Source organism: Rhinolophus ferrumequinum, chromosome 16 (genome assembly GCF_004115265.2).
Source record: "Rhinolophus ferrumequinum isolate MPI-CBG mRhiFer1 chromosome 16, mRhiFer1_v1.p, whole genome shotgun sequence".
Classification (NCBI taxonomy): Eukaryota; Metazoa; Chordata; class Mammalia; order Chiroptera; family Rhinolophidae; genus Rhinolophus; species Rhinolophus ferrumequinum.
This window is the reverse complement of record NC_046299.1, coordinates 21483164-21497526: the sequence shown is the minus strand read 5'-3', so window position 1 is coordinate 21497526 and position 14363 is coordinate 21483164.

Here is a 14363-nt window from a genome sequence, read left to right as displayed (position 1 = left end):
TAAAACATAGTTTTGAATAATTAATGTTTACAGATTAGTGTGTAACAGGATCCTTTGTAGGTAAAGAGATTTACTGATGTGTATCAGACACTGTCCTGCCCATTTCCCCTCAGTTACCCCAGAGACCTAAAGCTTCAGTGGAGTTTCCTTACATATTGGCGGCCCCCACCTTCAAGCACCTCTTTCTGTTCGAGGACTTCCTCTGGCTGTATGCTCCAGAAGCTATGGCCCCTAGGAGCAACCTGCAACCAGTGAGGGACTGGAATTGGGAATAAATCCCTCAACTTCCTTGTCCCTTGGAACAATGCTGAGATGTGTTCTACACAAGTCTTTCAAGAGGCATGGTGGGATTGAGCCCCAGGTGCCCAAAGTGCTAACCTGTTCATTAAGACATCTTCATCGGCTTTCTACCTTTCCTCTCTCACTTACGCACTTCCTCATCATGCTTCTATGGATGAGGTCCCTCCAAAACGACTTGCATTCAAATCATTGACATGAGGATTGCTTTGAGGGCAGCTCAGTTAGACACTATGTAACACACATTAAACGATGTGGAAGGAGTCACACTGACTGATTAGGGTGAAGTAGACACAAACCGAAGTGGGCGTCCAACTCACCAGTTATGCAACTTCTCACATACATGCTACCTCTTGCCTTCTGAAGAATCATTCCCCTCCCAAAGGGAAGTGTCTCTTTGGCAGTAGTGATTGGTTGCCATTGGGCATCTGATCCAAGCCATTAATAATACCTCACACCATGGCAACTATGATTGGTCCATGGAGAGATTATAACCCACCCTGGACTAATCAGAGGCCTTTCCTTGGGATCTTTTTAACTGGTGCTATGGGAAGAGAACCTCTTTTCTCAGCACTATGAAGCTGCGAGGCCAGAGCTGAGCTCAGCATCTCTCTCACCCCACAGAGAAGCCTGCTCACAGTGAGAGAATATACAGCAAATTCTCAAAGAGAGTACCAGGAGCATCTTCATGGCATTTGAATCCCTAGAGCTAGTTGATTCTAAACCAGCTCCACTCTGGCCCTCTCCACACTTTGGTAATATAGGCTTCACTATACCTCACCACCTTGCCATAAGCTGGCTAGAGTCAAGTCCTTATCATTCACAACAAAAGAACCCTACTACAGATGTTCAACTCTGGGGCAGAAAGTTGAATTGGGAGTGAGGGTGCAGAGCAGGAGGACCACTTTTCAGATACTGTGTTTTTCAGTCTTACAATGTCCATTTCATTCTTTTTTAGTTTCCAGATCTTGCCTGAATTTCTCATTTCTTCACCTAGTATATACATCTTTTACTGTAGAATCTTTAACATGTTCATCTGTTATTTTAATGGCCTTGCCTGCAAATTCTGAGATCTGGGCTGTTTGTCAATCTGTTTCTATTGACTGATTTACCTCTTGATTGTGTCTCATGTTTTCCTTTCCTCCACATAGCCAGTAATGTTTGTATAGTGAACATTGCGAACATGTTCTAGAGACTGGACTCTGTTATCTTCCTCTGACAAGTGTTTTCTTGCAATAGGCTGGGAAATCGCTGGTGGATCACATCACTTAAAACTTGCTTTTAAGTTTCATCAGGATGGGTTTATTTTAGTTTTAACTTTAGTGCTAGGGTGAATGCTGTGGTCAGGCATGTAGGCGTTACTCTTATTGTGTGGTCCTTCCATGGTTTCGATGGAAAGCTTGAGCTGTTTACCAAACCCCTAAAATTTGGTGAGACTTTCAATCCTAAACTCTGTCTCCCCTGGGATGGGCCATTGCTGAAATCTCTGCTCAGTCTCTTTCAGCCATCAGTTATTGGTTTCCCCTTGACTCTTTGGAGTCTCACATGGACATGCAGAGTTCAAGGGTCAGCCAAGGATTTGAGGAGAATTTACATACATATTTGGTGGCTTCCCACTCTGTGACTCTCTCCTTTGTACAATTTTCTCAATTTCCAGCCACTCTAGTTGCAAACTCCAATCTACCTGTGGCTTTAGTCCCTCAGTTACCCCTGCCCTGTGCAAGCTGGCTGTAGTTCTCAGTGTGGTCCTTGGACCAGTAGCATTAACATCAATGCTGGCTAGAAATGCAAAATTTGGGGTCCCAACCCAGACCTAGTCAATCAGAAACTCTTGGAGGTGGAGCCCAGCAATCTACATTTTAACAAGCTCTCCAGAGATTCTGATATACACTAAAGTTTGAGAATGACTGACTTAGGGGAAAAGCTATACACATGTGGATCTCACCTACCGTGTTTCCCTGAAAATAAGACCTAGCCGGACCATCAGCTCTAATGCGTCTTTTGGAGCAAAAATTAATATAAAACCCAGTCTTATTTTACTATAAGACTGGGTATAATATAATATAAATACCGGGTCTTATATTAATTTTTGTTCCAAAAGATGCATTACAGCTGGTGGTCCGGCTAGGTCTTATTTTCAGGGAAACACGTAGAGTGGTTCCCTTCCTTTACTGTCTGCTCTCCAGTGCCATCAAATAGGGTTTTTTTTGTGGGGGCGGGGGATGTCCAGAATTCATAATTACTATTTGTAGGAGGGATTAGCCTTAAACAAGCCATTCTGTCAGATGAGAATTTGCACATTCACTTTTTAGTATATATTCATTCTATATACTGTTTGATTTTTCCCCTCAAGCATATACATTCTTTGTAATTAAAAAAAATTTTGAGATTTGAATGTTTGTGAAACCCTCAAAGCCCCTTACAGTTTTATGGAACACAGCTTGAAAATCTCAAGTTTAAACCATATGATTGACAGTATGGGTGGGGATTAGCTTTAACCATGCATAGGAGTATCTCCATGGCAACTGTCACCATAGCATCAGGCCTATGACAGAGGTGGTAAATGAGCTTGTACAGAGAGGGAAGGAACACAGTGTGGTATCTTCCTGATCCTCATTCCAGGATATCCCAGAGACATACCTTGTGTCTTAATAGAGGAAGCCTGCAGGTAGTGACCAGATGAAAATGACCTCTTCACTAAGAGGTGCCACATTTCCAGCATTTCAGCCTTTTTTCACGCTTCTTAACTCCATGGGTCAGCTTCATATCAGCTTGGGTTCATCAGGCCTCCCATGTTCACCTCACCTGCTCACACTCCCCAAAGTGCAGAGGTTCCCTGCTCCTCAGTGAGAAGCAGGACTGCCCCTCAAGGGGAACTTGACTTTAAGCTTCAGAGTATTTCCACTCTACCAGACTTATGGAATGGAAAGAAAGTTTATCTAAAAAATCACTCTAGCCTTCTCCTCTTTTCCCCCGCCCCACCCCTAGACAGACCCACTGGGGTTTTATCCACTGGAAGCAGGCACTGGGCAGTACTTTTCCAACTTTAATGTGCCCAGGAGTCCCCTGGGGATCTTATCAAACCGTAAATCCTGAGTCAGTGGGTGTTATGTGAGGAACTATGTTCCCTCAAAATTCATATGTTGAAGTTTAACCCCTAGCACCTCAGAATGTGGACTGTATTTGGGGTAGGGCCTTTGAGGAGGTAACTAGAGTTAAATGAGGTCATTGAGGTGGGCCCTTATCCAATATGACTGTTTCCTTATAAGAAGAGGAGAACACAGACAGACACAAAGGAAAGACCATGTGAAGAAGACGGCCTCCTACAAGCCAAGCAGAGAGGCTTCAGAAGAAACCAACCCTGCCGACACCTTGATCTTGGACTTCAAGCCTCCAGAACTGGAAAAAATAAATTCCTATTGTTTATACCACCCAGTCTGTGGTATTGTTATGGCAGCCCTAGCAGACTAGTACAGTGGGACTGGGGAGAGAACCGAGACTTTTCCATTTCTAATCAGCAACTCCTTTCTGAACGATACTGCTGGTCCAAGGACCACTCTGTGAACAGCAAACATGAATCTGGTTCTTTGTTTTATGGCATCAGCAGCAGCTTCCAAATCACCTAACAGGTGGGGGAGGAGGACACTTTTTCTCAAACTCTGCCTTCCTTAAGGTGGCTAAGGCAATCGTTCTCCACCTTTTTATATTGGAAGTGCTTCTGAGATAGTATAAATATGGTGGCACCTTTCAGGGGATGAGTCACAGGTTAGGTTACACAAACAAATGAAGAGGGCTGGATATAACAATAGGACATGACAGGCGCAGTAGCTAAACTGGGGAGCTCATGCCTTGTCTAAAATAGGCAGCTGCTACTCTGTCTCTGAGCCAGACTACGAGTTTTGTGTGGTCAGATTTTCCAAAATTTCAAGAGAAACTAGAAATTCGGATTTTTCCATTAAATCTCAAGATTTTTCAACTTTTAAATGTTGGCAACTCCATCGATTTATTTTTGAAATGTGAGGCAAAGAGGCCCCTGAGATCCTGGACATGTTCTTGATCTGTATCTTGCTTTGGGAGTACACATACATAAAAATTCATCAAGCGATATGATTAAGATTTGTACCATTTACTACCTGTAAGTTATGCAACAATACAAAGCTGCATGGGAATGGTACACATGGACCTCAAGTCAGTTGTTACCTGCGGACTGGACGCAGGGCAAGAATGGGATTGGCTTTACCTGTATCTCTAACATTGTTTCTTTAAAGAGAGAGAACCGAAGCAGCTATGGGAAAATATTAACAGCTGTCTCTCCTCAGTGGTATCTAGGTTTTCTGCTTTATGATTTTCTGGATATTTGAAGTATTTCATAATTAGGCATTTTTAATATTTAAAAAAACAACAACCAAAGTCTGAGAATACCCACACTGCATGGGCCAAAGCAAACCCCTTGGGGGTTACTACACCACTGTTGGTCTCCCCCAGGACCATACCACTGTTTAGGTAGGATGGTTTGCCTTCCTGATCCAGCTCTCCCACATGTGTGACTAAATACTTGCTCCCTCCTTGCTGCTGTTAGGATGTGATGTCATCCCACCCACTCAGCCCAGCATCCCACAGGAACTTTATCACCAGAAGTGGCATTCTCAGGGCAGCCTTGGCTAGAGTAAAAGTAATGTTTATACATCAACCCACATTTGAAGATACTCTGTTGGGTTCCCAGCTCAGAGCTACCAGAGAACAGGCTTCCCTGATCCTGAAAGCGATACAGCCTCGTGGTTCATCCCTATGGCTCCTCCACTACTAGCTGGTATGCCCTTGGGCAAGTGAGTTTAGCCTCAATTTCTTCATCTGTAAAGTGGGAATGGTAATAGTACCTACCTGAGTTTATGTGAAGATTGCAGTTTGTTGAGTGATTGATGCAAAACTGTTCAATAATCATTAGCTATTACTAAGTACTTCCCATTACTGCGACTTTACTTTCAATATTTTTCGTACATCATGGGTTAAGGCTGAGGCCGCAGCATTACTAAATTGGTAGCTGACCACCAAGCTTCTAAGGGAAAATACTCTCAACTCTGATTCAAGGAGCAAATGTGACCAAACATTGTTATGGCTGCTGCTGCAGGAGTAGAGGCACTTAAAACTCATTTTCTGCCTTCTAAGAACCTACCTGTTTCTGTCCCTGTGAAAGACCCCAGACTGCTAAGCTCAAGCGAAAAGAGAATCACAGAAGCTCCAGGCTGGTTCACTTACTGCCTGCCTCAAACCTCAGGGGTAGGGCACCTGCCCCTCCCTGTTGCCAGGGCAGCCTGGCTTGTTGACACGCAGGGTTGCTGTTTGGGGCTGTTGCTCAAGGTAATCCTCTCAGAACAGCACCCTGCTGGAGGTTTTGTAGCCCAAAAAGGACTTTAGCGGTGACTAATAAGGCTGTAAAGGATACACACAGATCCAAGAAAATCCATTCCCTAAAGGAATATGATTTCAACTACTTTTCAGTTGGTGCTTCTTTGCCTTTTAAGCCACAAACCAAACACTAAGTTTCTCTGTCTGAAATCCCACTTCTTCTCCCATGCTGCATTCTCCAGAGATGCCATTTTCTCTGGTAAATCACTGAGGCACTATTGGTGTCTGCAACAGCAAGAGGAGCTAATCACCCCCAAAGGGCCTTTCCTTGCATTTCAGCAGATGCACTCTTTCAGCATTTCTGCTGTCTCCAGTTCAGAAGGCCCATACATCTTCCTGAATCCCCTTTCCCTTCCATTAGTCTAAAACTTCTGTGGCACTTACCATGTCTGGCAGAAGCTGGCATTACCTGGACGTGCCCACTCTCCTTCACCTTTAAATCAGTTACCCCCCTCTCAGTTCTATTCCACTGACATGTCTGACATCTGTCTCCCTGCCACTGTTCCAGTGGAGGCCCTTACTGCCTTTCCCCAGGTTTTTGCAGCAGACTACCTGTCCCTGAGCCTGCCCTCATGCAGGGCTCCTCCACTCTGCTGCTCTGCTGCCAAGAAAGTCTTTCCAACATGGAAACCTGATGCCAGCTCGCAGCTTAAAATCCTTTAATGCCGCCCCTCCCCCCAGTCACACAATGTTTCCAGACTTAACGTTCCCAGTACTGCCAGAATTCTGAGTTGTCAAGAAAAGCCAGAAATCTGGATTTTTGTGTGAATTCCCACATCCCTTTCTGTTTGTTTATTTTCAGTTATTACAGTGTACACATTAAAAAATTATAAAACATTGCAGTAAGTCTCCCACCCATTCCTGGCCACAATTCCCTAACTGAAGAGGCCACCCGTTACCAGTTTCTTCTATAGCCTTTCAGACACAGACGTACACATTCACACACACGTACAGTACTTTTTTGTTATACAGACAGTAGCTATTTTTTTTTTATGTTGGTGTAAAATCTTAAAACTCTGAGGGTCAAACAAGACACATGTGCATCCACGGGTTATAAATCATGTAGGCATGTGCTTATGACCCATTTGACTGAAAGTTCCCTGAAGACAGGGGTGGTGCTTTGTCTTAGCATCCGCCTCCACACCTGGCAGGATGCCTTGCAAACAGTAGGCACTCAATAAGCACACTGCTCTGTCAATGAAAGTGATTAAGCACCACTCTGTGCCTGCTGCTGGGTCCGTCACAGACTTCCAGGGGAACTGGGACGTGGGCAACCTCTGAGGAAACACATGGGAACAGTTCAATCTAGTTACGTCTCCAGCCCAGTGGAAACATAACCAGAACTCAGCTACAGGTCCAGAGCCGGCCCACCTCCCACTTTTCCTGGTTACCTGGGTCTACAACAAATGGGCAGAAATAGCAGATCACTCTGTGTTCTTAGGCTTGCCCGAACAGGGTGTCTGATTGTGCTGTCTGCCCAGCCCCCGACAGTGCTGACACCAGCATTCCCAAGCCAGCTGTCATTCCCAGGAGCGAGATTTCCATTTCTTGCCCTCCACCAGGTCAAGGCAAGCCAGGACTGGTCAGAAACCACAGGACAGGCAGCTTGCTAACTTCCCCAGGCGCTGGGCTGGGCTGGGCTGGGCTGGGTTGGCCGCTGGCTGAGTAAGGCCTTTTCAAGCTTCTTCATGTTCTCATTGATCAGGTGGTTTGGGGCTCTCTCCTAAAGTAGATTATATTTGCTCATTTGTGTTCGCAGGCTGCCTCTGGCTGGTCAGCATGTACGATGGTTGTGGGATAGGGTGATATTTTCAGTTCATGATAAGGTGTACCCCACTAAGGAAACATAAAAAACTCTTATCATATTTTTCTCCCTCATCCTTGGAGGTGGTGATTTCCAATTGTTTCTGCTGTGACGCAGAACAGGTAGTTTTCGTCGGCAGCACACACTTCTGGGAGGGTCATAAGCAATTTCCCTGGAAGCTTCTGTGATGGTCATAAGCAATTTCCCTGGAAGCTTCTGTAATGGTCTTTCCTATTCAAGAGAACCATTCTGGAATGCAACATGACCTTGTTCTAAGATTCACCTTGAATTTATATCTCCTTAAACTCAGGTGGGAAAGACTTGTCATACTTGTTTTTATTTCTTTATTTCAAGTTACCTTGGGCTCGAAGACCTCATCCTCTGGGCTGTCAGGATAATAATATTGGTGGTACTGGGGTGGGGCAGGCTCTTCCCTTCTCTGGGGATGTGTGAAGGTCCAGGAGGTTATGTGGTGCCTGGAAAATGGGGACAAATCTCCTCTTCTCCTGAGACCAAGTCTTCTGCTGATTTCCTCAGTTTGTCCCTTCAGAGAAAGAGGCTTGTGGCAGCTTCCGTTCCAAGCTTGGGAATCTGGGCTGAAGCTGGGAATCCTCGGCCTAGATTCTAAGCCATTCGAGAGACGCCACAAAGCTTCTCCACAGAAGTCCTGCCAGCCTGCCACCTGCCCCAGGCAATGTAGGGAGCACATTCAGTGCCTGGAGTCCACTGATCTCCATTCCCTCCCAGGCTCCAGGCTTCCAGAAAACATATGCCAGCTTGTCTGCACAAACAACTTCTGCGTTCATCCCCCAAACCAAACCTCCCTGAGGCAAGGCTGACTTGCTGCTCAGAAAGAAGAAATAAAATACAAGAAAAACAAACCTCATGCAAAGAGCTCAATATATTATCCAGCCACCTAATTTATAGTTGAATAAACTAATCATTCACAAATCCGTACGTATATCACAAAATTCTGTTAATTGTGCCACACTTCACAGCTTATGAAACAGATACCACCGTTGCTTTGCTGTAAAGTAGATGGTAGCTCTAAAGTAGCTAAAAATGTGGAAGGATACTTTGTTCTCACCCCTACTTTATTTCTTCCATTCACTGATTGTCTTCAGAACAAATAAAAATCCTTCTCCCAGAAGCAATTTTTAGCCAAGAAGATTATCAAAAGGGTTGTTGCCCAGTGCCCCAATTAACACTACCGGTCAATGATGAGAAAGCAAGCATTGCCTTATTATAAGTAGGCTACGCTGATCCAAGTGGAAGCAGCATTAGGACCATTTCTATTACTAAAATGATCTTCTCCACTTACTGAGCTCTTTTTAAAAACAACCTTAATTTTTTCACATTAATCTGACTGGGGACAGTCACTGAACTAGGGCTGAATGGCATCTGGTTTATGAAAGGTTTGAGTTAACAGTATATAGTGATTGGTTTTTAAAAGATTGTTGCCTTCATGTATTGTTATATATTAATATAATATTTGGGCAGGCAAGTGACCAAGCACTTGAAGTAGCAAATGGGAACCTTGAGGTTTGAGTTATTCAGGATGTTTACTCCAGTTGTGTATCAAGTGGGACTTCAGTGGCCAACCTCTGGGCGAGTTCTGCAGCTGGTACCACTGCCAGAACGTATGACCTGGGCTGCCAGCAATGGCTAATGTCCAGGGTAGAACCGCATCTGTCTATAAGTTGCCCAAAAGGAACACTGACGCTCAAAACCACTCATACCTAAAGAGATATAAATGCAAACAAAACCCAGAAATCATTTTTAACTATCCAGATGGACGTTGATTAAAACTCTTGATAATGCAAAGTGTGGGTAAGCTTGTGGGCAAACAGTGGACGTACACATCATTGATAGGAGTATAAATGGATCGATCTTTTCAGTGGGTAATTTGTCAGTCTATTCAAATTTTTAAATGCTCATGCTTCCTCCTGGTAGTTGCACTGCTAAAAATCCACCATACAAACATACCTGCAGATGTATGCCAAGAAAGCAAAATGTACAAGGATGTTTCCTGCACAATTGGTTGCAATAGCAACAAACTGGAAAACAATTAAATGTTTCTCAATAGGGGTATGGTTAAAAACATTAAGGGATACTCATACAATGGAATTATGCAACCATTTAAAAGAATGCGGTCAATCTTGCATGTTGAAATTAAAAAAAAATAATAACTTTAAGATATATTAAATTAAAAAGCAATGTGCATATAAAATGTTGGCATCTATTTTTTCTGGAAGGACAGACAAAATATTAACACAGTTATTTTCCTAACAATATACATATAACATTAAAAAAAATACAGTGTACCTAGGAAGGGGTAGACCATTTTCCCTCCTTCTTTATACTTTTTGATAGTAAAAAAATTTTTTTAGAAAATGAGGCTGTATGTACATAAAAATTAATAATTTTTTGTACATGTCTGTGAGAGGTTGTATTTCCCAAAAATGGCCATGGCAACATTGCCAGTTGTACATGCTCTTCTAGAACCTTGTTACTCCCCATCAGGAGGAGGTTTATTCCCTTCCTCTGGAACTTGGGTATAATTCTGTGACAGCCTCAACAATTAGAATGTGTGGAAGTGATGCTGTATGGTTTCTGGGGCCATGCACAAAATGGCCATACAACTTTTCTCTGGGTTGTGCTCTCCTGGATGCCTGCCGTTGGAAACTGGCCACCATGCTGTGAGGAATCTCAACTTAACCCACGGTTCAATGGTTTCGAGTACATTCAGAGTTGTGCAAATATCACCACTCTCTAATTCCACATTTCTGTCATCCCCAAAAGAAACCCTAGACACTCACTCCCTTCCTTCTCTTTGCCCGGGCAACCACTAATCTGTTTTTTGGTTTTTTTTTGTCTCTATGGATTTGTCTATTCTAGACATTTCATATAAATGGAACCATACAATATGTAGCCTCTTGAATCTGGTTTCTTTCACTTAGCATATTGTTTTCAAGGTTCATCCATGCTGTACCATGTATCAGTACTTCATTCCTTTCTATGGCTGAATAATTTTCCATTGTATGGCTATACCACATTTGTTTATCCATCCATCAGTTGATGGACATTTGGGTCGTTTCCACTTTTTGATGAATTAGGAATAACACTGCTGTGAACATTCATGCACAATGGACATATGTTTTCAGACTTCTTAAAGTCCAAGTACTTTCAAATCACCTATTAACATTAAATGACACTGAATAATAAAAAGGATACATAATTAAGATAGTTCTCCTTCATTACAGCAGGTTCCCTAGGAGCAGCAAACCTGTTTCCTCATGGTAATTCAGATGTAATACAGAACACTTGGTAGACCTAAAGCAATCAAATGGTACTATTTCAAACCCAGGTTTCCCACTAATTTACATAAACCTTTCACTAAATCGGTCTGAATTAATGAGACACCCTTTTACTGTCTCTATCTAAAAATAACTAGGGCTATTATATGGTTTTCAAAATTCCTCTTTATGCTCCAAACGAAAACCTATCATTTTAATTTGACATACAGGAAAGGTCTTCAGTCTTTTCAGGAATTTGGGGTTTGATTTAGAGTTCTTGTGAACAAAGAAACTTGCGCTGTGCTGTGACTTAACTTGCTTGGGTTTAGCTAATAAAAGTTCAATAAAAATAGGCTGCATTAAAGAAAAAATCTGGAGTATATAAAAACTTATTTATGTGGGGTTTGGGCTCACATTTAGAGCGTCCACCAGGAGGCTATCAAGCAAATAAAAACTCTCCTGCCAGGTTCCTTGTCTACAGGCCTCAATTCCCTTCAAGATGTCCCCACTTTTCTCCCGGGACCTGCTGCTGGCTTCTCTAGCAAGCCTCATCATGGCCGTTGAGTTTGGCCGTCTGCTTCTCATAAATTTAGTAAGGAAACAGCGAGATGATTCTTTGGGACAATTGCTGTAGAGGCCACTTGTAGAGAAGAAACCACACTAATAAGAAAGTGTGGATGTTTTCTCCAATGGAAAATTACAGGTTTGCTTGGTTTCAATCCTTGGCACTAAGTCTTGGGTTCCTCATCACTGAATAGGCTTTTTTCCACTTGGTTTTCTCTCAGCCAGTGTCTTGGCAAACTATCAGAGGGGAACATAATTAGAAAGAAGTGTCTTATAGGGATGAGAAGCACTGGTCACTTACCAGATGGGGAGAATCATGGATCTTCAAAGAAATCCTTAACCAGACAGTAGCACTATTTGTCTTCTTGCTTACGTAAACTCTATGCACTGTTCACACCTCCTGAAACATGTGCACACTGAGAAATGGAATGCATGCTCAATTTCCCTCTTCAGAGGAACCCTTTGGTGGCTCTTGGGTACACGAGCAATGACCCAACTGTAGTTAGCCTCAGAGAATTTTCCCAGAGCTTCCCTCATCTTCTCATAATTCTTATGTTGCAGTGTGATATAAGGTCCATCTTATTCTTAGTTCACTCATGATTCAGGTTGTATAAGTGTAGGGAGGGGAGTGAGAAACAGCTTTATTATTTTTGTGACTCTTGCAAATTGTAAAGATATCAAAGTATAAATAGTTATAAAAAGCATCGGACATCTCGCCTTTCTGAAGCAACAAGTGTTATCACTCTGGTGAGCATTTCTAGTGATCTTTGTTTGATGTGTATAGTTATTCATATAGCATGTCTCAAATATATTTGTGAGCATAGTGTTAATTGGTATTCATCCAGCAGCTGACCTTAAACAAGGATAGGAAAGGAAGCAACTCATTTGGAAGGTGCAGCACATAGTAATGGGAAGTGGAGACGTAAGGGAGGGCAGGGCAGCCAATGAAGGGCGGCTATTGTTAGCTGCTAGTGTGTGTGGATGGAGCTTAATCCCACGGAGAAACTCTGGGAAATGGTGTTGAACATGTGATGGGTCATTTGAAGGGCAAGGGAACTGAAGCACTTCTACCCCAGGTCCCACTGGCTGAGGCTGCTCCCAGGAAGTGGTCATTCTGAGCACTTCCAGCCTGAATGGCCTTCTAAGGCATCGGACAAAGCCCCCGGGAAAGACAGGACGAGATTAGCAGGTGGAGGGCAGCCAGATACACATAAAAATGGTATTGCTTGAAAGATGTGCCAGGTACTGTTATAGGTACTGGGGACACAGGCAGAAACAAAACAGAGTCCTGCCCTCATGGAACATTCCTTCTATTGGGGAAACATAATAAACAGAGCAAGCAAGAAACATGGAGTGTGTTACAGAGTGACGAGTACTGAGGAGTTCTGGGGAGGAAGAAGAGGCTGGTTTCAATTAGCAAGAGATCAGGGCAGGTGTCACTGAGAAGCTGACACTCAAGTAAAGACCCCGAGGTGGGAGGGGGAAGGTCATCATGCGGTTATCTGCTGAGGAACAGTTCAGGCAGAGGAAACAGCAACCACAGGCCCTCAAGTTTGAACAGGATCACTGTGGCTGCTGTGCTGAGAATGAACAGAGGCAAAGGCATAAGCAGGGAGCAGTGAGGGGACAGCTGCCGTACTCCAGGTAGTGGCAATGGAGTGAGAATCGTTGAGTTTAGAAATGATTCTGAAGGTAGAGCCAAGGTAATTTGTGGGCATATTGGATACGGAATGTGAGAGAAAGAAAGAAGTCATCGGGTTTGACCTGAGCAACTGGAAAAATGGAGCTGCCTTTTCCTGAATCAGGGAAAACTTCAGAAGGAGCAAGTTTGGGGCCAGGGGTAATTGGGGGCCTGGCCTTTGACACATAAGTTTGTAATGTCTGTTAGACACCTAAGTGGAGATGTCAGCAGGAAGTTAAATGTAGGGGTTTGGTGTTCAGTAGACGCCAAACTGGATATAAACTGGGGAGTTTGTCAGCATATAGGTGGTCAGAGCCACGAGACTGGCTGAGATCTCCAAGGGAGGAAGTTAAATAGAAAAGAGGTCTGGGAAGACCCTCAGGGAAATGGAGGACAGAGCAAAGGAGACTGAGAAAGAGCACCCAGAGGGTGGTGCCCTGAAAGCCAAAGGCAGAAAGTATTTTTAGAAGTGGGGGGTGGTAATCAACTGTATGTAAGTGCATACATGTGCTACATTTATACAGATGTACAGAAAACACACTCTCTCTACAGATGTATACATACACACAGGTAGTTTTAGATCAATAGTAACATACTACACAAACAGATCTGCAACTTGATTTTCTTCCCACTAAATCTATTGGGAATATTCCTCCATGGGAACAGTATCTGTCTGCCCCATCATTTTAACAGCTGCATAGTGTTTCACTGTGTACATGTATCATAATTAATTTTTCCCTATATTTTTCCCAAGTATAGAATTCCAAATGACATACCAGTAGGAATCTTGTGCATACATGCTTTCACACCTGTGTGTGATCATCTCCCTGGGATAAACCCTGGGAGCTGGGGTTGCTGTGTGCATAAAGGTATGCCCTTTGAATGGTCTGATTCAAGACTCTTTCCTGGGTAGCTCCAATAATCCAAGATGCATTCAACATCTGACCTGTATTCAACATCACTGACCTTAAGTGATGTTGAAGGTCACTGAGATGTCATTCTACAGGGACTTTTCAGAACACAGGACACAGGGCAGCTGTCTGGGTAATTGCTATTAGAAATAGGGCAGAGATTTGGGTCAAGTCAGAAAAAAAGTCCATGACAGGAAGCATTCTGTTGGTACCAGCCCTCAGCCTGGCATATGGAGGTGCAGCCAACTTCTGAGTATGAACCCATTCCATTTCCACGTAGAGCAGAACAACTCTCCAGACCGACAGGCTCTTCAGCTGAGCCACTAAGAGCTTATTATGTCAAGAGCAAATGCAGCAGATGAAAGCAGATGTGCCTTTTGTGAAATGACTGTAATTAACTCCAA